Below are 25916 nucleotides of genomic sequence, written 5' to 3' on the forward strand. Positions count from 1 at the left end.
TGGATGATAATAATTTAGAAAGAGGTTTTGTGGAGCACTTGGAAGACCCAGCAATATACCGCTGTTTGTAAGGACACTTGTGTAGTTTAGGTATCCAATACAGTAATGGAAGATCCAGTTCTTCATCTTTGGTTGAAATACCAAAGGAACAAAGAACAGACCTATGATTATCCAGGATTTCCTCTTTGGTAAGTGTCGTGAGGGTATATGTTGAGTTTCCAAGTGAAAGAGGGACGAAAGACACCAAAGGGACAGTCAAACTCGTAAATCTAAAACAAACTGACAACGCCATGGCTAAAAATGAAAAAGACAAACAGAAAAACAATAGTACACATGACACAATATAGAAAACTAAAGAATAAACAACACTGGAATTGTCTATACCTAATTCGTTTATCAAGCAATTAATGTAATGACTTTTACAGACAAAAACGATGTTATTTGGGGCTTTGTCTGCGGGGACAACAACATATTTATCATGGAGGTCGGATAGGTGTTTAGCAACATGTGGGTCTTTAAAGATTGACGTAGCATGGGCATTGATGGACCCATTCAGTTTCTTGATTCTGATTTGTATTAAGGACCTCACTGCCTTTATCCATTCGGATAGAGTGTCTACGTCTTCCTTCTCGCGCTTAGCCCATTGCCTGGCATAATCCTCGACTGAATCCCTATAACTCAACCCTCCCCCTATACCTCTAACCAATGTAGAAAAGTAAAAGCATAACAATACGCACATTAAAATTCATTTCAAGAGAAGTCCGAGTCTGATGTCAGAAGATGTAACCAAAGAAAATAAACAAAATGACAATAATACATAAATAACAACAGACTACTAGCAGTTAACTGATATGCCAGCTTCAGACGTCAACTTAACTGACTGAAAGATTATGATTTCATCATATGAACATCAGGCACAATCCTTCCCGTTAGGGGTTTAGTATCATACCATCATAACATATATCAGAAGAACATAACCCGTGTCATGCCAACAACTGTTTTACAATAAATGTGTTTAGTTCCGACGCAAAGACCTTATCAGTGACTCAATATTAACGCCAAAATATGCAATCCTTAATGACTTGACAACAGTATCGTAATGATATCCCTTCTTAATAAGTCTATTCAAAGGTTTTGTAAGTTTATGAGGTGAATACTGACACCTTTGTGCTTTATAAAGAATATTTCCATAAAAAAATTGGATGTGAAATACCTGAACGTATAAGAAGTCTGCATGTTGAGCTATATTTACGAATGACGTCTTTATACCGATGAAACAATTTAGTAAATGTTTTGACTAGTTTGTGATATCGAAAACCCTGGTGTAATAATTTTTCAGTAATACATAAATTTCTCTCGTTAAAATCTAAAACATTGTTACATACACGAGCGAATCGTACAATTTGAGATATATAAACACCGTAAGATGGTGACAAGGGAACGTCACCATCTAAAAAGGGATAATTAACGATAGGAAATGAAAAATCATCCCTTTTATCATAAATTTTAGTATCAGCTTTCCGTTAGTGATATAGATATCAAGATCGAGGAAAGGGCAGTGGTCATTGTTAGTATTAGCTTTATTTAAAGTAAATTCACCAGGATAAATTTCATTAATACACATACTGAAGTCGTCATTATTGAGAGCCAAAATATCATCCAAATATCTAAAAGTATTATAAAATTTGTTTATCAGATGTTGTTTTGATGGGTCTTTGCTTATTTTTGTCATAAATTGTAACTCATAACAATACAAAAAGAGGTCCGCAATCAGTTGTCTATTACTAAGATTTAATCAATAAGCATTAAATCGATTTAATAAATTAAGATTATCGTCTGCTAAACTATAGTTATCTTTTCTTTAATTTTGAAGGACTTGAACGTCTTTCTTTTACCTACATAATTTCGTAAGCGGTTTTCCCGCTTTTATTTGGCATAAAGTTGCATGCTTTTCGTAATTTGTTCATTGCGTGATTTGAACTGAAAGAACACAAAAAGGATAGGCTGATTCAGACATAAGATAAGTACATATGATTCAGTGATAAATAGATAAAGTTGTTGCAGTTGAATTTTCCGAATGAATTTATTTCTGTAATTTATAAAAGAATAATTTTATTTTATTTGAAAGTTGTTCTTGCAAATAGTTTGATTCTTAATTCAATGTATCGCTTACTTGGATAGCATTTATACTGATAAGACTATTATTTGATAGTTACATTTGTGCACACATATATTAATCATTGAATAGCATTACATTTAAATGTCTTAATACAGGTGATATATTTGTTTTGATTGTAATGTATGAGCGATATTCGTTAAACAGGTAATTACATGTTTGTAGTGTATGCCGTGTTAACATATACATGCCCGCTAATGTTTAATTTGTTACACGTACATCTTTTATATTTTTTTTTTAATTTGCGGATAATTAGATAAGCTTGGTAATTTAACCTACCGTTTATAACGACGTTATATTTGGTTTGTAGGGACATTTCAATTGTTTTAATTGTGTTTTGTTACCTACTTCAGTTGTTTAATGCATTCAAATGTATTAATTTAATTTAAGACAACGTAGTGGGCTATATGTGGTATTTCATTTATCTTAATCGAATGATTGAATAAGAGGTTGAATTAATATTTTGAAAGATGAACGGGCTTTTAAGACTTGATGTATTTTGCTAATCTGTTTTTATAATTATAATAGTTTATAACAATGCCTAGAGGCAGGCGTCGTCGGCAGGAACCAGTTGAAGACTTCGTCTTAGAATGGCTCCCAGGGAACAACTTCGACCACCATTTAGGAATGAGAGAAGGCGTCCCGAAGTTGATGTTGATGGACGTCAACTAGTTGCCTTGCAATCAGATGTAGAATTCAAGAGATTGAACATGAATAAGCCGCCTTAGGTGAGGTTATTGAAGTTTTTGATGAACATCTAATGTTGCCTGGTTTTAATGAGGTTGTTATATTGATAAGTCAAAAGCTTAAAAAAGAAAAATTGGAATTTTGAATATATTGATTTGTCCCTTATGCATCACAACAATTCCAATAGTCAAACAAATGAAAACACCATTGGCATTAATGACGGTATGCTGGTTATACAAAACAAAGTTAAGAAAAACCTTATGTTTATTTTGTTGAGGATTGGACTGAATGTTTTATTGCTGATGCCCAGGAATTGAAAGGTATCCTGGAAAAGCAAGTGCACTTTTCTCATATATATCAATAATAAGGGGTGCAGCGGCTGATCATCCTGTTGAAAAATGATATTCTTATGACCAACAATTTCGTTTGAGAGTATCAAGGGATCATACTAAAAATGGTCATCCATAGATGGTTTTTGTTGTTGTTGCGTATTTTAATTAACAATACTCAAAAACAACAGCAGGCTAATTTTGGTTATAAATGCTGAGATTTTAAAGGTTTTTGCAATAAACGCAATTGCCAATACAGGCGGGCATGTCTGAAATGTGGTTTTAATCATCCTGCTTTACTATGTCGTCGCTTTATGGACAATGAAGGTAATACTGGTCCATCTAGGTTTATGAGAAATCACATTTCACCTTTTGTTAACAGCTCTGCTAAAAGACAAATCCCAAAAGGAGGTTTTAAGCAAAAATAATTCATAATTTTTCAGAACTACATCCAGGCCAGTTTAATATTTCGGCCCTAGGAACATCTCCGGTTAATGTAAATGAACTCTCTAAGCTTTTGGAACTAAATCATGATAAGCAAAGCGCTGTTGAACTTTTTAACAGATTTAAATATGGTTTTAAAATTCATTAAGTTCTAGACGTTCATGTGAATATGAAATTTGATGTCTGTTTTGAAACTCAAAAGAAGTTTAATAAGAAATAATGAGATATCATTAGGTCGAATGGCAGGCCCATTCAAACATAAACCTATTTCAAATCTTCGGTGCTCTCCAATTGGTTTAGTTCCTAATAAAACTGGTGAACTTAGATTGATAACTTATTTGTCTTGCTTCCGAATGAAAGTATCAATGATTTTATTGATACTCATTTTACCGAGGTCACTTATTCATCATTTGACAATGCAGTCAAAATTGTTAAACAAATGGGGAATTTGGCCATAATGGCAAAAATTATATTAAATTGGCATTTCCTTCACTTAAATGTTATCCTGGTGATTTCGATTTTCTAGGCATCAAACTATATGGTCTTTACTGAATGTTCAACCTTTTTGCATTGGTCAGTTAAAAATAAAACGCATTCTGAAAATTTGTATCATTATCTTGATGATTTTATAATTGTTGAAGCTCAAAAAGATGACTGTTTCTTTCTTATGACTGCGTTTTTGAAAAGTTTGTTCAAACTTGGAAGTTCCTATAGCAACCAGAAGGTCCTTGCAAAAAAACTCGAATATATAGGTTTTTTTTATTGATTCAGAGGAGATGTAGGTAAGAATACCAGTGTTAAAAAAAAAAAAAAAAAAAAAAAAAAAAATTAAAGATCGATCAATTGGGTATTGGAAAATAGAACAGTTACTCTGAAAGAAATGCGTCTTTAACAGGTTTGTTGGCTTTTTGTGCAAGGGCTCTTCCCTCCAGAAGGGCATTTTTGAGGCGTCTATATGGCTTTTAAAAAAAAAATGTTAATAAAAAAAAAAAATCTGATCATTTTATAAGATTGACCAAAGGAATACGAGATTTTAGATTGGGTTTCAAATGCTTTAAATTTATATTTGTATACTGACAGTGCAGGTGGTCATTCACTGGTTTGTGAAGCTTGTTTAAATGGGCCAAGGACAATTTTACAAGGGTCATAATTGGGGCCACAGACTATTCCACACGAATTCTTAGATCGTTTGTTATAGAAGCTTCAAAATTGTTGAATTATTCAATTTCTCAAAGTACCAGAAATGTTTATGTAAATGCATTGCATTCGTTCAATATGTTCAGGATGGAATATTTTATTCCCCTTAGTTGGCCACCAAGTAACAGACAAATTATTGGTTATATTGTTTTTTTGTCACTAAATCATTATTCACCATTACAATTAGATCATATATATCTGGAATCAGTTACAAATTTAAATTCAAGAGAATGAAGATTTAACTAAATCTTTTATCATTCAGTTACTTTTGAGTGATTGTGATAGACTTTACAATTCTTAAGATCTTCGGGAACCTTTGACTATTGATATTTTGATTAGATTAAATGTGGCTTTGAGGCACGTGTGCTCTTCTAATTATGAAATAATATTGTTTCAAACAGCATTTAACTTAGCTTGCTGCATTTTTACGTGTGAGTGAATTTACCATTACAACGAATGTTATGCAAAAGCATGTTTTACATAGGCGGGATGTTTATATTGACCATCCTAAATCAGCTGTTTATTACGATATTTTTTTTTTCTTTTTTTTTTCTTTTCTTTTTTTTTTTCTTCTTCAAAAACTGCTCTAAAAGGGGGATTCATTACTTTAGTTGAAAAATAAATAAACTGAATCAAATGAGATGTGTCCTTTACAAAGTTTGAAAGCTTTTTTGCAAAAAAGACCTGGAAATGATGTTCCTCATTTTTGCCATATAAATGGGAAATTATTGACAAGATTTCAGTTTCAGACTGTTTTAAACAAAGAGGGGTTAGATCTAACTTACACAAAGTTAGGGGCAAGGCTATTGAACATACTGATTTTGATGATATCCATCCAACTCGTTTCGCTGATGATGGCGATCTGTCATATATTGGCATGACATTTTTATTAATGCTATTTAGTCAGCATTGAGTTGTTTATTAAGTATTATCCAAACAGATTTTTTATATCCAGATGAATTTTAAACTGTTTAAAGTTGCAAGCCATCGTGCATGGACATATGAAGTTGTTTGTCAGTTGAATAATTTATTTCAGTTGTTAAACGCATGCATCAAATTGAACAGCTCAGTTGAAAATACAACTGTTTTGTTGTTAGTTGTAAATACCTAGTTGAATAATTTTTGTTGTTCTGCATGTTGTTTATATTTGTACTGTTGTATAGTAAAGTTGATTACTTCGTTGATCTTTTGTATAGTAAAGTTAAAGTTGATTACTTCGTTGATCTTTTGTATAGTAAAGTTGATTATCTAGTTGATCTGTTGTATAGGAAAGTTGATTACTTCGTTGATCTGTTGTATAGTTTATTTGATATTCTTCGTTGAACTGTTGTATTGTATAGTTGATATGCTTCGTTAAACTGTTGTTTAGTGTACAGTTTAGTTGATTACTTCGTTGATCTGTTGTATAGTAAAGTTGATTACTTCGTTGATCTGTTGTATAGTTTATTTGATATTCTTTGTTGAACTGTTGTATTGTATAGTTGATATGCTTCGTTAAACTGTTGTTTAGTGTACAGATTAGTTGATTACTTCGTTGATCTGTTCTATAGTATATTTGATGACTTCGTTGATCTGTTCTATAGTAAAGTTGATTACTTCGTCGATCTGTTGTATAGTTTAGTTGATATTATTCGTTGAACTGTTGTATTGTATAGTTGATATGCTTCGTTGAATTGTTGTTTAATATAGTTGCTATTCGTTGAACTGTTGTATCGGATAGTTGATATACTTCGTTGAACTGTTGTATAGTAAAGTTGATATACTTCGTTGAACTGTTGTATAGTATAGTTGATATACTTCATTGAACTGTTGTATTGTATAATTGATATGCTTCGTTAAACTGTTGTTTAGTGTACAGTTTAGTTGATTACTTCGTTGATCTGTTCTATAGTAAAGTTGATTACTTCGTCGATCTGTTGTATAGTTTAGTTGATATTCGTCGTTGAACTGTTGTATTGTATAGTTTATATGCTTCGTTGAACTCTTGTTTAGTATAGTTGATATTCGTTGAACTGTTGTATCGTATAGTTGATATACTTCGTTGAACTGTTGTATAGTATAGTTGATATACTTCGTTGAACTGTTTGTATATTATAGTTGATATACTTCGTTGAACTGTTGTATAGTAAAGTTGATATACTTTGTTGAACTGTTGTATAGTATAGTTGATTTACTTCGTTGAACTAATGTCTAGTATATCTAGTTGTTAATCTCCGTTCAATTAATATATTTGTTCAAAACCTAGGTTTTTGCATTTGTTTTGTGTGTTAATTTTAATTTTTGTCATGGATTGATAAATTTTGTTTGGCGATGCTTACAAACAAGTTTGCTAGCATTTGGCTGAATTTATCACAGTTGGCGTCTGGTAGCCCAGTTGCCATTTGGAGAAAACATATGATGGTTTCCCTTCTATGTTTTTATCTTGGACACTAATGAGACATTGTCGATGAATGCAAATTCATAGGCCGGTTGATATATAGTTGAACTGTCCTAATAAATTCATGACAAAAAATTGCCAAAATTCAAACTTACTATTTGTTGTTTTTTATTATGATTATTATTTAGTTTGTCTTACAAGTTATCTTCATTTGTATAGCGAAGGTAATCTGGAGTCATTGGAAATATTTTGAGTGATTTCAATGGATTTGGGTTATCTTTTATCTGGTATATCGAATTCCTAAATGTATATCTGTTGGTTTCTTTCGAATATTTAATATTAAGATTTAATCAATAAGCATTAAATCAATTTAATAAATTAAGATTATCGTCTGCTAAACTATATTTATCTTTTCTTTAATTTTGAAGGACTTGAGCGTCTTTCTTTTACCTACATAATTTCGTAAGCGGTTTTCCCGCTTTTATTTGGCATAAAGTTGCATGCTTTTCGTAATTTGTTCATTGCGTGATTTGAACTGAAAGAACACAAAACCCACCCTATCCCACCCTTGAGAATATTTTCTGCTCTCTGTTGTATATTTTCAGATATCGTTAAAGAAGCGTCATGGATTGGACAGAATATGAACTGAATATATTGATTTATTGAATGGCTGAATTTATCACAGTTGGCGTCTGGTAGCCCAGTTGCCATTTGGAGAAAACATATGATGGTTGCCCTTCTATGTTTTTATCTTGGACACTAATGAGACATTGTCGATGAATGCAAATTCATAGGCCGGTTGATATATAGTTGAACTGTCCTAATAAATCCATGACAAAAAATTGCCAAAATTCAAACTTACTATTTGTTGTTTTTTATTATGATTATTATTTAGTTTGTCTTACAAGTTATCTTCATTTGTATAGCGAAGGTAATCTGGAGTCATTGGAAATATTTTGAGTGATTTCAATGGATTTGGGTTATCTTTTATCTGGTATATCGAATTCCTAAATGTATATCTGTTGGTTTCTTTCGAATATTTAATAATTATAAGCATAGTCGTTAATTAAACTAATGCAGCATATTCATCCGCTATTGTTGATTTAGAAACTTGCCTTTTGCGACACTCAAACAAGTGATTTGTCTTTTAAACTTCATTGATAAGAAAATAAATAACGTGACGTTTTCTGTATGAACAACACCTTATACATGTAGTATACAATATAGACCATACTTACAGTCGACGTATGAGTTATTTTTCTAATCCAAAACACCTTTGAAGTTGCACATTTTTGTTGAAATTGGTGGGAAAGTTGTGTAAAAATAATGACGGCATAAAACATACTTTTTTTGCTGCTCGATCTCGATTATTGACATTTATCACTATGTCTGTTTTGATTGTTTCCTTAATCTTGTCAATTTACCGAAACTAAAAACAACTAGCATATAACTAAGGGATTTTGCTACCTATAAAACCCTTCATAGTAATTGGAAAAATGTATTTACTAAGTCACGAGTACGATAGATGGTTTCCATTTCTTTTCATAGGTTGATACAGTTTAATTTTTGATTTGGCACTTTTTAAAGACATCATCTTTCTAAATTTACCTTGGAGTTCGGTGTTTTTGTTAATACGTTTAAAAAGATAATGGTAAACCACCTTGCTCACTGGTTGATCATTTTCATATAAGACAAATCTTGGATAGTTTAATTTATTAAACTGCAATTTACACAATATCGAAATAAAGCTTTGTCTTGACAAAATCCATGGAAAACTGTATGACCAAAATAGACCTATAAATCCACAATGAATTCAAGATCAAATTTGACATTTGGGAAACATAAAAAAGGATTAGGAATTAAACAATTTTTCTGGATAATCCATGAGATTAGATAATGCTAGTGAGGTATAAGGAATTACATATATTTAAATGAAGATTGAAATCTACGTCATGTGATTTACAGCCAAACTTCCAGTTTATCAATTAAGTTACATCGGTACATAGTTATGTGACCATTATATGTAATTTGATACTTGCTATCAATTATTCAACAGTTTTCTAACTGACATTCGACTTTATCAAATTAAAAAAAGAATGTCATTTGTACAAACATATAATCAACAAATAACAAGAACTATCTTTAAAAAAGATAACCGACGTATTTAAATTTAAGGAATATGTTTAAAACTATTATTTTAATAACCTTCAGAAGCACAAAGATACCATTAAAATAACGTTTTCTCTGTTTGTGTTCCGTATTCTCGGTCCTCGTATCTTTCTGTTTACATTCACCAAAACCCTGCGGAAATCTCACATGCGTACGTGCGTTCTAAAAGTCATGTACATTCGTTCAACAAAGTTTACATTAAAAATTATATAATTGTCCCGAATAAACAGCTGTCACGGATGCAAAGAGCTATTGGATCAACAATTATTTTAATAAAAATATAAATCTTTGTAAGATCTAGTTCAAATATTTATAGTTTTTCACTTGCTTTCCATCACGATATAGAGATGTTTTTTCAAACACCATCAAATCACCCACCATGACAGCATTTTATCCAATCACAGAAAGGATTTTCGAGCATGCGTATTCTGTTGTCATAGTTAAGCGTCCTTAAGTTCAAAGGACACAATCCGAAACTCTACCGACTACGTCGGAAAAACTATATACAAAATGTACGCAATGTGTAAGGACAGTTAAGAAACCTAAGCACCCATCGGTGTTATAAACACCTTCCTAATTTTGAAGGCATTTTCCCCTTTCGTTCTAAAACTTGGTGCGGATTCAAAACTTAAAACATTCAGATATTGATTTATAAAAATCCGATTGCGTTTTTTTTTTTGGTGGGTTTTAAACAAATTTTTAATACTTATGTTAATTGGAAAAATATTCAAACTTACCGTCCTACAGGTCAGAAAGCTGGTACATGAAATGACAAGATAAATATGATGTGTTGTTTTATTACTATTGTATTTGTTGTCATACATGCATATCTAATAGTATTGAATTTCAAGACAACATCAAAATTATTAAAATTTCACCAAATATATATGAGATTTATTCAACAAACCAAGGACGATATTACGCGACGTTATGTATGTTTTAAGAGTGATAATTTAAAAAAAAAAGGAACAAAGTTCAATTTCACGTATGAATTTGTTGTTTTGGGCATTTTAAATGTTGATAATACATTATATTAAGAAGGTGTCATAAAGAGAGGTTTAGTTAATTTTACTGAATACAATTATAAGTAATAGTTTTCAAGCTAACTGCTAACCGAAATAAAAAGTAAAGCGTATTACCTGATTGTTATTGATAGTATTATTTTTTACTATTTTCTCCTCATTTTTTCCTAACAAAATCACCGACAGGCATATAACGTATTGATTTAGTCGAATACAGTAATAACAAATCTATCTTATATGTTCAAGGTCAAGTATTTGTAATATGAGTCACATACTCTTATTTCAATTTAAAAACAGATACAGATTTCTTGATTAATCAAGTTTTTCTATTCGATATACTTATATAAAGTATTATTTTTGGTTAAAAATCCTTTGTATTAATAACACTTGTTATAATACCAGTTTATAAGTGTGGCTTATCGTACATTCAGCATAAAATTGCGTTTTCGTCCTGTTCATTCATGAACCATTTGCCACTGAACGTTCTGCGACCATGCACTACTTATCAATCTTCCAAAAATGATTGTTGAGTTAGGCAAACGCGAGTGCCTCTACTTAGTAGACACCTTCATATTCTCATATTCTTGATCTTCGCTTTGGTGTTTTATACACAGCTAAGTTAGAGACATCAACGGTTAATGTTAATTTTCCTAAACACCTATTGATTTAATTTTCTGTTTGAGTTTTAGGTATATCTACTAATAAATGACCGTTATACAGTATCAACTATGTGACGTTCAAATTATGCTTAAGTCACATGTTGGTGATCATTATTTGTTGGTTGGTAGTGGACAATATACATTATCCCCTTCATATCCGTAGATACGGAATTTTAACAGCATGAACAATCAAGTATACCATGTGGCGCAGCCGAATGGTAAACAGAAAACTGAAGGGTGTTAACATATCAATATCAACGGATATCAAAGTAGATAACAAATGTATATCCGGTCTTAATCTTAATCTGGTTATTTTGAGAGATACTCGACAACAAAGAGTAACGCGAAAGCAACGTTTTTTTTTCATTTTTTTAAATATCTTTTATTGAAATTTAGGAATTTGACATTTTTTTTACGGAATGTAGAGTACTCCCTGTGGTTGACAGATTGTAAAATATAAGACGTTTTAATCTAGAGACAGAGACATCATAAACGGCGAGTAATCACGGGGGTCATTTGCAAAGCTAAGTCTGTTGTCCCATTCTTGCCGACCTCTTCTTATTTTCATATGAAACGGAGTTCCTTCAAACACTGTCAAAAACAAGAGGATCAAAGAAGCAAGATTATTTGATTTCACTTTCAGATATATTGATGATTTTCTTTCCATAAACAATCTGAACTTTTCTAATTGGGTTGCATTAATATTTCCCCCAAAATTAGGAATTAAAGAAACAACATACACGGCTTCCTACGCCTCATTTTAAAACTTACATCATGTATATATCGAACAAATTCACCTGCATATAACATATATATTTCTCAATTTATTCGATATTTAAAAGCTCCATTTAACGTGGCTCGGTACTTAAACATCCCGTCAATGTACTTGTATTATCTTTCATTTTTTGCAGGTGTGTTTTGTATATGCGACTTTTTGTGTTTCTTCGGTTCTTATAACGTGACTCTGTACTTATAAAGATCCCGTCAGTATGATATTGTTCTATTATATGTAATAATGATATATTTCTATTATGAATTACAAAAATATTTTAACCACAAACGTCAAAATTGTTCAATCTCGATGTGGAGTCAACTTTTTGTGGATTCTTATAAATTCTAAACAAATTTTGGACTATTTTTAATCTCGGTCCATTTCTGAAAGTAAAACACATACTTTTGAATTTTCAACCCTGTATGCTAATATTGCCCATGTGTAATTTTACAATTCTTTGTATATACATTGAACGACAAATATATGTGACGTATAAAATATTTTAACGTCAGACACACGAATCAATGAATGTGTCAACCCGCCATTTTCTACATAAGAAAATGCCTGTACCAAGTCAGGAATATGACAGTTGTTATCCATTCGTTTGACAATGCCAAATGCACCACTGATTGGTTCATAATTATAAGACGATCAAAAGATGTGAACGACGTGTAAAAGAATATTGTAAACTCACTGAAGATGATAAAAAAATATATTACCAGTTGACAAAACAGACCATTAGAATCATATGTATCAACATCCATAAACTTTAAGGGAGTGGGGATATAGTATTTGTTCCGTTCCACCTTTGTTTTTAGCGGTTGTAAGAGTAATATGACTTTTTTTCACATTTAACATTATTAGAAGAAGAAAAAAATACCGAAATTTTTTTTTTCCGAGATTTAATTCACATTACTTTTTCAAAACAGTGCAGCATTCTTCTCTTGCAAATCTGGATGATCCAAGTTCAGAATTAAATTTGATGATAGCATACTCATTAGGAATAAAACTCTTGTGAAACGTGTCGTAATTTTATTCTTCAAACTTTAATAATTTTGATAAAATTGTGATATTAGTGGTCAACATAAGGTAACGTATAGGACGTTATTGTATTTGAAACTATTTTTCTTTATTTTATCCAAAGTCGTTTGGAAAGTTTCGATTGTCTTTGTCGGTCGCCAACTTTGATGACTTGTAAAAAAAAAACAAGTTGTCTACCTTTTACCGATTGTGATACCGGTTTCACTTCACCATGAAGTCAGTCGGCCGGCTAGTTTGAGCGTCACTGGTGAGTTTTATGTAGACGAAACGCGCATTTTAAGTATCAAATTATAAGCCTGGTACCTGTGATAACTTAATATATACAGAAGGATGGTATTTTCTGTATTTAATAGTTTAAAAGGGAAACTTAATTGAAATAAATGTTTCTATGTGGCGATGCATTTTTTTTTTAAATTTGGAGAATCAGTATAGAATATTTGATAATTTTATCTCTCACAATTTTGCGTTTTAGACGTATTCTGATATCAGTATTTCAATCCAAAATGTGTTTCCGGAATGTTCAAGATGGTTAAATGTCTATAAGAACGTACTTTCTACCTTCAGTCCAAATATTAAAATGATCCTTTTTAGTATCCCCCCTCTGCACCATCTTTTTTCGATTAATTCTTGTCCATGATTTTCATTTAGATATACTATTCAAATTGTATATATATATGCTACTCCACTTGCAGTCATCTTTGGTAACAGGAAGAAGCAATAACGAGACTATTACTTGGTCATTAGATAACACTGACGTCATTGAGGCGGAAGTATCGTGAATAGATAATATGCAAACACTGTAAGATCAAACTTCGTTGTTGGAAAGCGAAAAAAACCTAAATTAATTGCCAAAATTCATTTGCCTATTCTTCCGTTATTTATCAAATATGAAAACAATGATACTAATCCTTACCTTTTCTTGTTTAACAATCCAATTATTCACATCATGAAGTAATCCGCCATATTATGACGGACTTTTCGTCAGGAAACAGTTGTACTTTGTAAACGGAAATATGTTAGTACATAATGAGAAATTCGATGTATACAAAACTTTTAAATAATAATGTCTGTATCTGTTTAGTGTATTTGTTTGTAAATTTCTCACACAATTTTCATTTTTTTTTTTTTTTTTTTACAATATATTATAACTATTGTTTGTTATATTACACATTTACAAGTTAACAGAAAACTTTAAACATTCAACAGATTGGTTCATAGTTATATGTATATACAATTTGAATAGTATATCTAAATGAAAATCATGGACAATAATTAATCGAAAAAAGATGGTGCAGAGGGGGGATACTAAAAAGGATCATTTTAATATTTGGACTGAAGGTAGAAAGTACGTTCTTATAGACATTTAACCATCTTGAACATTCCGGAAACACATTTTGGATTGAAATACTGATATCAGAATACGTCTAAAACGCAAAATTGTGAGAGATAAAGTTATCAAATATTCTATACTGATTCTCCAAATTTAAAAAAAAATGCATCGCCACATAGAAACATTTATTTCAATTAAGTTTCCCTTTTAAACTATTAAATACAGAAAATACCATCCTTCTGTATATATTAAGTTATCACAGGTACCAGGCTTATAATTTGATACTTAAAATGCGCGTTTCGTCTACATAAAACTCATAGTGACGCTCAAACTAGCCGGCCGACTGACTTCATGGTGAAGTGAAACCGGTATCACAATCGGTAAAAGGTAGACAACTTGTTTTTTTTACAAGTAATCAAAGTTGGCGACCGACAAAGACAATCGAAACTTTCCAAACGACTTTGGATAAAATAAAGAAAAATAGTTTCAAATACAATAACGTCCGATACGTTACCTTATGTTGACCACGAATATCACAATTTTATCAAAATTATTAAAGTTTGAAGAATAAATTTTACGACACGATTCACAAGAGTTTTATTCCTAATGAGTATGCTATCATCAAATTTAATTCTGAACTTGGATCATCCAGATTTGCAAGAGAAGAATGCTGCACTGTTTTGAAAAAGTAATGTGAATTAAATCTCGGAAAAAAAAAATTTCGGTATTTTTTTCTTCTTCTAATAATGTTAAATGTGAAAAAAAGTCATATTACTCTTACAACCGCTAAAAACAAAGGTGGAACGGAACAAATACTATATCCCCACTCCCTTAAAGTTTATGGTTGTTGATACATATGATTCTAATGGTCTGTTTTGTCAACTGGTAATATATTTTTTTATCATCTTCAGTGAGTTTACAATATTCTTTTACACGTCGTTAACATCTTTTGATCGTCTTATAATTGTGAACCAATCAGTGGTGCATTTGGCATTGTCGAACGAATTGATATCAACTGTCATATTTCTGACTTGGTACAGGCATTTTCTTATATAAAAAATGGTGGGTTGACACATTCATTGATTCGTGTGTCTGACGTCAGAATAGTTTATACGTCACATATATTTGTCGTTCAATGTATATACAAAGAATTGTAAAATTACACATGGGCAATATTAGCATACAGGGTTGAAAATTCTAAAGTATGTGAGAATTACATTCAGAAATAGACCGAGATTAAAAATAGTCCAAAAGATGTTTAGAATTTATAGGAATCCACAAATAGTTCACTCCACTACGCGATTGAACAATTTTGAAGTTTGTGGTTTAAAGATTTTTGTAATTCATAATAGAAATATATCATTATTACATATAATAGAACAAAATCATACTGACGGGATCTTTATAAGTACAGAGTCACGTTATAAGAACCAAAGAATCACAAAAAGTCGCATATACAAAACACACCAGCAAAAGATGAAAGATAATACAAGTACATTGACGGGATGTTTAAGTACCGAGCCACGTTAAATGGAGCTTTTAAATATCGAATAAGTTGGGAAATATATATGTTATATACAGGTGAAGTTATTCGATATATAAGTTTAAAAATGAGGCGGAGGAAGCCGTGTATGTTGTTTCTTTAATTCCTAATTCTGGGGGATATATTAATGCAACCCAATTAGAAAAGTTCAGATTGTTTATGGAAAGAAAATCATCAATATATCTGAAAGTGAAATCAAATGATCTTGCTTCTTTGATCCTCTTGTTTTTGACAAGATATTGTTGATATTGATATGTTAACACCCGTCAGTTTTCTGTTTACCAATCGGCTGCGTCACATGGCATACTTGATTGTTCATGCTGTTAAAATTACATATCTTCGGATATGAAGGAGATAATGTATATTGTCCACTACCAACCAACAAATAATGATCACCAACATGTGAATTAAGCATAATTGGAACGTCACATAGTTGATACTGTATAATGGTCATTTATTAGTAGAAACACCTAAAACACAAACAGAAAATGAAATCAATAGGTGTATTGGAAAATTAACATTAACCGTTGATGTCTCTAACTTAGCTGTGTATAAAACACCAAAGCGAAGATCAAGAATATGAGGATATGAAGGTGTCTACTGAGTAGAGGCACTCGCGTTTGCCTAGCTCCAAAATCATTCTTGGAAGATTGATAAGTAGTGCATGGTCGCAGAACGTTTAGTGGCAAATGGTTCATGAATGTTCAGGACGAAAACGCAATTTTATGCTGAATGAACGATAAGCCACACTTATAAACTGGTATTATAACGAGTGTTATTAATACAAAGGATTTTTAACCAAAAATAATACTTTATATAAGTATATCGAATAGAAAAACTTTATTAATCAAGAAATCTGTATCTGTTTTTAAATTGAAATAAGAGTATGTGACTCATATTACAAATACTTGACTTTGAACATGTTAGATAGATTTTTTATTACTGTATTCGACTAAATCAATACGTTATATGCCTGTCGGTGATTTTGTTAGGAAAAACTGAAGAGAAAATAGTAAAAAATAATACTACCAATAACAGGTAATACGCTTTACTTTTTATTTCGTTTAGCAGTTAGCTTGAAAACTATTACTTATAATTGTATTCAGTAAAATTAACTAAACCTCTCTTTATGACACCTTCTTAATATAATGTATTATCAACATTTAAAATGTTCAAAACAACAAATTCATAAGTGAAATTGAACTTTGTATGGCAGGGTACATCAAATGAAGTCGGTGTTCCTTTTTTTTTTTAAATTATCACTCATATAACAAACATAACGTCGCGTAATATCGTCTTTGGTTTGTTGAATAAATCTCATATATATATTTGGTGAAATTTTAATAATTTTGATGTTGTCTTGAAATTCAATACTATAAGATATGCATGTATAACAACAAATACAATAGTAATAAAACAATATATCATATTTATCTTGTCATTTCATGTACCAGCTTTCTGACCTGTAGGACGGTAAGTTTGAATATTTTTCCAATTAACATAAGTATTAAACATTTGTTTAAAACCCACCAAAAAAAAAAACGCAATCGGATTTTTATGAATCAATATCTGAATGTTTTAAGCTTTGAATCCGCAACAAGTTTTAGAACGAAAGGGGAAAATGCCTTCAAAATTAGGAAGGTGTTTATAACGCCGATGGGTGCTTAGGTTTCTTAACTGTCCTTACACATTGCGTAAATTTTGTATATAGTTTTTCCGACGTAGTCGGTAGAGTTTCGGTTTGTGCCCTTTGAACTTAAGGACGCTTAACTATGACAACAGAATACGCATGCTCGAAAATCCTTTCTGTGATTTGACAAAATGCTGTCATGGTGGGTGATTTGGTTGTGTTTGAAAAAATGTCTCTATATCGTGATGGAAAGCAAGTGAAAAACTATAAATATTTGAACAAGATCTTACAAAGATTTATATTTTTATTAAAATAATTGTTTTTCCAATAGCTCTTTGCATCCGTGACAGCTGTTTATTCGGGACAATTATATAATTTTTAATGTAAACTTTGTTATACGAACGTACATGACTTTAAGAACGCACCTACCGGCATGTGATATTTCCGCGGGGTTTGGGTGAATGTAAACAGAAAGATACGAGGACCGAGAATACTGAACACAAACAGAGAAAACGTTATTTAAATGGTATCTTTGTGCTTCTGAAGGTTATCGAAATGATAGTTTTAAAAATATACTCAAATTTAAAACGTCGGATATCTTTTTTTTAAGATATTTTTTGTTATTTGTTGATTATGTGTTTGTACAAATGACATTCTTTTTTTTATTTGATAAAGTCGAATGTCAGTTTGAAAATTGTTGAATAATTGATAGCAAGTATCAAATTACATATAATGGTCACAACACTATGTACCGATGTAAATTAATTGATAAACTGGAAGTTTGGCTGTAAATCACATGACTTAGATTTCAATCTTCATTTAAATATATGTAATTCCTTATACCTCACTTTAATTATCTAATCTCATGGATTACCAAGAAAAAAATGTTCAATTCCTATCCTTTTTTATGTTTCCCAAATGTCAAATTTGATCTTGAATTCATTGTGGATTTATAGGTCTATTTTGGTCATACAGTTCTGCAAGTTTTCCATGGATTTTGTCAAGACAAAGCTTTATTTAGATATTGTGTAAATTGCAGTTTTATAGATTAAACTATCCAAGATTTGTCTGATATGAAAATGATCAACCAGTTAGCAAGGTGGTTTACTATTTTATCTTTTTAAACGTATTAACAAAAACACCGAACTCAAAGGTATATTTAGAAAGGTGAAGTCTTTAAAAAATGCCAAATCAAGAATAAAACTGTATCAACCCATAGAAAGAATGGAAACCATCTATCGTACTCGTGACTTAGTAGAAACATTTTTCCAAGTACTATGGTGGGTATTATAGCTAGCAAAATCCATTAGTTAAATGCTAGTTGTTTTAAGCTTCGGTAAATTGACAAGATTAAGGGAACAATCAAAACAGACATAAGGATAAATGTCAATAATCGAGATCGAGCAGCAAAAACTGGATGTTTTATGCCGTCATTATTTGTACACAACTTTCCCACCAATTTCAACAAAAATGTGCAATTTCAAAGGTGTTTTGGATTAGAAACATAACTCATACGTCGACTGTAAGTATGGTCTATATTGTATACTACATGTATAAGGTGTTGTTCATACAGAAAACGTCACGTTATTTATTTTCTTATCATTGAATTTTAAAAGACAAATCACTTGTTCGAGTGTCGCAAAAGGCAAGTTTCTAAATCAACAATAGAGGATGAATATGCTGTATTAGTTTTATTAACGACTATGCTAATAAGAAATAGACAACTATGTAATATCAGCCATACAAATTCTTTACTTATATATTTATATTGACAACCCCTATTTTATTTGTTTCCAGAATGCTATAAGTGTCAGTGGTGATTATCATTTATTGTTTTAAAGACAAAAATATGTAAGTAACGAATAGAAATAGAAATAGCAGTACAGGTAGATTATCTATACGCCAAACAATATAGATTATAAATTGTATTAGTCAGTGTTATTGAGACTGTTAAAACGAAAACAAGGATATCGTGAATTGCCCACTTGAAAACGTGTTGACATCCTTATCATATATTAATCGCATAATCGTCTTGATAACGTAATGGTCCTGATTTGCTTGCAGATGCAGTTGGAATACAGGATGATCAGGATGTGATTGCTTTATGATATTGATCTGGTTGCAGAATGAAATTAAATATTGTCATGGCGTGTATACGTGATGGTCTTGATTTGCTTGCAGATCAAAATTAAAATATATGATGGTCTAGATTATACATATGATTTGAGAATGTATGAAAAGCGATATTTGACGTTGTGATCAGTAACAGGAATTAATGTCTGTATTATAAAGCGGTAATGTGCGAAAGTGCATGCGTGACAGGGAAACATTTGAGTCTCCTCATGTATATGCTTAATAAAGTATGATTTGTGACAGTGAACATTACTAGAACATACACAAATGTTTGTTATAGTTTTAATAATGAATTGATAACAATGACGGAGTATGATGTGTAACAGATAAACATGCTCAATACAATATTTATTTGTTAAAATGCATGATTGGTGAAGGTTGACATATATGATCAGTGACAATTGTCTCTAAGTAATAACGTACGATGTACAATGGTGGGAGTGTGTGAACAGTGAAAGAGACATATGCATGTGTTAGATGTTATAATGTGTGCATGTATCTCTGAGAATAAGATCGTTTTAAGATAGTTGTCCTAAATGAGACAAGTTTACACATATGGATTGTCTTTAAGAAGGAACTATGTAGTTAAATAAATGTTTTGTGTATTCCATGAACATAATTGATCGTTTGCCATATTGTTTTTAACAGTTATCTGCAAGATATGAAGAATTTACTACCATTTCTGATTCTAATTTACTGTCTTGTGATACAAGGTACTAAGTAAATGCTTTAAGATTTAATTCACGAGGGCTTTATATTTATATTCTGTTAATGTATCTTAAGTTTCAATGAGTGCACTGTTAGTTACACAGTGGTAAATTTGCCTCACCCGATATGAGTTTTATTGACCCGATAAATTCCGTATTAGGACAATTGAACACTGTGTAACGAATTTATCCTGATTTTGACATATTATTATATTTAAATTCAATATTAGGACGGTATCAAACAAATATATTTTAGATATTTAATCTAAACTGTAAAAAATTAAAAATATAACTTTTTTTTATTTGGTCACTGGTATAAGGGAGACAATTACAATTGACGTAATAAATAAGGGAGATAATTCTAATTGACGTAATAAAAAATTGTACTGAAATTTATTAGGACAATATCAGCCAATCAAATTGCTCTAAATTAGGATAATATTATATATGACGACCTTACTACCCGTGATGATATAAACAATGATGGTAATCAATAGTTTTTTTTTATTATTTCAGTGATTGAACTATCATTTACCTGTACGATTCGGTTATGCTACCTTTAATATTTTTAAGAAAGAAGAGGGCTATTCTTAAAAATATTGGACAGCTTAAGGTAAAATAATGGTTTCTTACAAGTAAATGATAGCCCAATCACTGAAATAAAGAACAGGTAAAACAATAGAATGACATCACAACAAAACAATGTTTTAACTTCAAATATAACTGCTATATTTGTCAATGAATATATAACAACAGTTAATGAATTCGAATATGTTATGCATTTCTGTTATAAATTCTATAAAAAAAAACACCAAACATTTTACACAAGGCTCATTCAAATGATAACTATACCCCTTCAAGTTATATGCATTAGTATCATATTCAAATTATAACAACGAACCAAAAAATAAAAAAACCGAATACGTCATTTTGGTAATTTCAGTTTCTTGAACTATTTATCCTATAGTGACGTATACAGGGGATGTTGGGCGGTTGTATTCCCGTTATGTGTTGATTTTATAAGGGAGCATACGGGGTTAATCGCCCTCCCCCATTTCAATTCAATGCATGTGTGGAAACCCCTCTTTTTAAAAATTGCTGGGTCCACGCCATGTCTATCATACCATAATATATTTATATAAACTGTCCGAGTGTTTTCTGTTGTTAATGTATCAATGTATTTAAAATGCAACAAACGATTTGTTGCATGAAAAAGTCGCTTAAGTTGTTTGAATTTGGAAATGTGTTATCTTTGATCGTCAAAAGTCATTTCTAATTCTTGCAAACGTCTGAAATCATCTCAAAGCCTTTTAAGTATGTTTTTGTCGAGTTTTTCTTATATGTTTAACAAAATGTTTCTTTTTTTTAAGTTTTATACATGTTTGTCCATCACCATGAATGTTGAGACGGCCCAATATTTGGCTGTCTGGCAGCATACATGTTTTACTAATATCATACATTTTTATTCTTATTAGGTTAGTTTCAACATACAATACAAATATTATTGAAATCCTAATTATAAATGGGAAATCAATATCCCATTATGATATTTTTAGAGTGTCAAACGTACTTGTGTTGTGTTTCAAAACTTTAAAAACCTGTTAAATTACTGTCCATATTATAACTTTAAAAGCTACCTTATGATAGCACACACATGTAAAATCATCAGACATTTAAAAATATTTTAACACGTGTATAATTATGAATTAGGCCTTCGTTCCATTTCGTTGCTCCCATTGAACTATTGTCCCTTTAAACTTCATGTAACTGTACACTTGAACAATAATGAATAAAACCTGTTTTAAAAGATATACAAAATCAACAAATACAGGCATTTAAACGCCATTTTTAATCACTTCATTCAAACGCCATCTTGTATCTCTTCTATGAGGAAGGGTGAGTTTGTTTCTTTTATTGTGTGTTATTGATTTACACATATAAGGCCTTTTTGTTTAATTTACTTGTTTTATCAGCAAGAGTATCAAGCTACCCCGACAAGGGCGGCGATCAGATATTCAAGCTAATCAATTTATTATACAAAAAAGAAGAATGTCTTTACTGTTTTTATCGACAATTGTGTTTAAAACTATATGTTTTTGGTTTGAAAATACAAAATACAATTCAATAGTAAGTAAAACCTTTTGCCGCGTAGAAAAGGAATTGTGATAGATGTTTGATTGTATGAATGAAGTCGCATTTCATTTATTATTTGACGCGTATGGAAATGAATGGCGCGTATGGACGATGACTATGGGGTAGCATGACGTCATTACAAAACATTTTCAAAAAGACGATAAACAAATGTTCCCGATCTTATGTATACACATATCAGGTATTATAACGTGCATGCGAATCCACATGGCTTTTGCTCCTCTGTTTCATTATTTTTTCCGTATGAAAATATGAAATACAAATCTAGTAGTTGTAATGTACACATACTTCACATTTGTATTTATTAGTACATGTATGCCCTTAACATAAAAACGATATAAGTCGGGTATATTTACTTAAACAAACACAAATAGTTTTTTTTTGTGCCATTTTTTTACGTTATCAATCCAAAACATTGTGTTTTAGGTCCATTTCCTTTTTCAATGTCAAGCTTTCAAATATGTTTCTACTGTCTATCAAAGCGAAATTATGTTTAATGAAAAAGTATTAAAATTATGGACAAGTTAAACACAAACTCATATGCCTTTATTGATATTTCTGTTTATGAATCCTTCACATGTATAATGATAAGCCATCTGTAAAAGTCTTTTAACGTTATAATTTTTTTTTTTAGTTTTTGATAACTTAAACTTGAAGTTGTCAATGATAAAGCTATGAATAGTCAAGAGAAAACATTCCCCGCCAACATTCTAATGGCTAATATCTCCAAAACAAGCACATTGACCTTTTTTTTTTATATTAATGCTCTTTTGAGTCCTTTATTAATCCCTGATTGAGTGGTTTAAAAAGCTTACCATTTTGAATATCATATACGTACGAAATAGACATGTGAATATAGTTATAAAAATGGACTTGCATGTCAGGTAAAATAATTAAGGCACCGATATATTCTTGAACCAGTACATGTTTTACAAATTAGGTCTCACACGGGGTAAATAAATAAGACAACCAAACAAAGTATACGATTCTGTTTCCTACCACTCTTACAATAGTGTCCGTTGAGTTTAATTCGTAGGATTTTTTAAGTATATGGATCTTGTTTAGGGCAAATGTTTAAGACTGAAAATGGGTTGGCCAATATCAGAAATTAAAAAAATATCAGAACTTATTTTTACAAGTTAATAAGCATAAACAAAAAATTGGGTTTAAGTCAAAAATATTTAATTATATTCCTCGCTTAAGAAAAACTCATAATTGTATGCGATGCATTATGCGAGTATGTTATTTACGACAACTGACAGGTCTAGCTAGCTATGAAACCAAGTTTAATTAACATTTTTCTACATCAGAAATTGAGTTTAGTAAGTCAGCAATTTGACAGTTGTTTTCTATTCGTTTGATAGGTTTGAGCTTTTGAAATTTATCATTTGATAAAGGACTTTTCAAATTTTTTTAGTTCATTATTTTGTTATTTTGTTTTTGTATTATTTGAACCTCACGCAAGTGCCATATTTTTAATAGGTTTATTGCCGTTCTAGAATACCTTAGATACACTCTGGATCATATCAGTCTTCTTTCGTTAGTGATTTTTCTCTTTACCCGTTATGGATAGTTTTTTTATTTTAACCATTTTTCATGTTCTTTTCAATAGTCAGTTTCACATCTGCTTCTGAAGCACACTTGGGGTTAACTCTGTCTCATATCGTTGTTGGTTTATTTTCGACCATATGATTGTTTGGTCGCTTGCCTTCTTCTGTCAAGGGACTTATATATAACTGTACCCTTTCTTTTCGTAGGATGTAACGTTTCAAAATTGTTTGCGGAATCTTTAAATATGTGTTATCTGTTTTGAATAATCAGGTGTTTGCAAAGTAGTTAAATATTTTTTTACACGATATGGAGTTTGAACTTTTATGATTGATCCCTCAGGTACAATGGTTTAGTTATATAGTACGACTCCACGGTACGGCGAAGAAAGAAAACGGTATACGTCGTTTTTGTTCATAAAATCTGCCATTGACCTTCTCAAAATATTATTCAAAGTATAACATGTATCAAAAACAGATATATCTTTTACAAATTCTCTAGCAACTAAACATAAATTTAATACTTGCTACAATCATATATACATTGTAAGCATTAATCGCTACATTGAAGACCTGTTGGTGACCTTCTGCTGTTGTTTTTACTATGGTTTGGTTGTTGTTTCTTTGACACATTCCCCATTTCCATTCTCAATTTTATTACATTTAGCAAATCCTACTCTACGACCATGGTATTCATACTATGTACATATATTCTTACTTCGAGGGGGCCTTGCTTTGCCTATTCATATGCATTTTAATACATATATATAAACAAAGACACTATATACTTATACATAGTTACAGCTTATTACACTGTTGAACTTAAACGCTTTGTGTACAATGAATCTTAATCCTTTTGAAATATATCATTTTCAGAAAACAATGATGCTTTGTTGGGTGCAGCAAAAAAAATTATACGAATAGTATAGGTTTACACTACGTGAAATAGTCATGGCGACTAACATAACTAAGGAAGAAGATAATTTTCTTCGCATTGTTTACCTTAATTACCGAGTAGGAACAACAGCGCTCAGGCGGTATTTTGATGGTTTCCATCCAAATTTGCAATCAGATTTGTCATTTCCACCAAATAAGGCAATACTTTTAGACCTGCACAAACCACCTAGAGGACAAAGGAAAGTATTGTATCAGGAATAATGGAATATTTCATACCCATCATCAGGTACATTTCTTAATAATTTAATTTTGGATGTAACGCGTCTTCTGATTGGCTGACGTTATTTTGTTATCAGCCCATATACATTATTTAATCATGTGACCGTGACGTCATCAACGTTTTTCCATGGTTTTTTACGGTTTAAAATGGAATTTAGAATTAAATTATAAGGAATGACTATAATATTTTGTCTGTCTATTCGAAATAACATAAAAAATGTTGTGCACACTGTTAAATAACCCGTTACGCCTGTTCTTCAGTGTGAACCAATTTTTTATGTTATTTCTTAATAGACAGAAAAAATATTATAGTCATTCCTTAATTCGATTTCGGGTATGAACAGAACAAAAATGTTATAGAGACAACTGACTAAGAGATCATAATTCTATTAGAAAGTCATCGTGTTTGCTTCATTAAAACGAAAAACTAACACTATACAAATTCAACACATAAGGTGGTAGATTTCTTTGCTAATGGCGACACTCAATTACGTTCAATTACATAACACTGTTTAACAGTATTTGAAAAAAATGTAAATGTATTGATGCATTGCTTATGTAATAATTTTGCTAATGTTAACAAATTTGGACAGAGTTTAATACGAGAACAGACCTCGATTATCAAGCTAGTACACGATTAGGCAATATATTTAAAGCAGAGATAGAGAGAGACACATATGAATGAAATGCAAAATGAAAAAAAACTCAATAACATTACTCTGTTGAATATTGCTATAATAATGCACTTTGATTGGCAGGTACGCTTTACATTGAAATATATAGGACAAATGTTAAAATTTTGAAAGTATAGAACTTTGGATAATCA

The 25916-nt window shown here is 30.9% G+C and overlaps 1 protein-coding gene across 1 annotated transcript in view; it reads right to left on the reverse strand.

Moving 5' to 3' along the window:
* The window catches only part of LOC139495292 (uncharacterized), a 184583-nt gene extending 170720 nt beyond the window's left edge, over positions 1-13863 (reverse strand). The window contains exon 1 of the mRNA XM_071283598.1: positions 13787-13863. The gene's annotated coding sequence lies outside the window, so the exon portion shown is untranslated. The remainder of the gene's footprint in view (positions 1-13786) is intronic.
* Positions 13864-25916: the final 12053 nt, after the last annotated feature.

The sequence above is a fragment of the Mytilus edulis genome, chromosome 11 (genome assembly GCF_963676685.1).
Source record: "Mytilus edulis chromosome 11, xbMytEdul2.2, whole genome shotgun sequence".
Classification (NCBI taxonomy): Eukaryota; Metazoa; Mollusca; class Bivalvia; order Mytilida; family Mytilidae; genus Mytilus; species Mytilus edulis.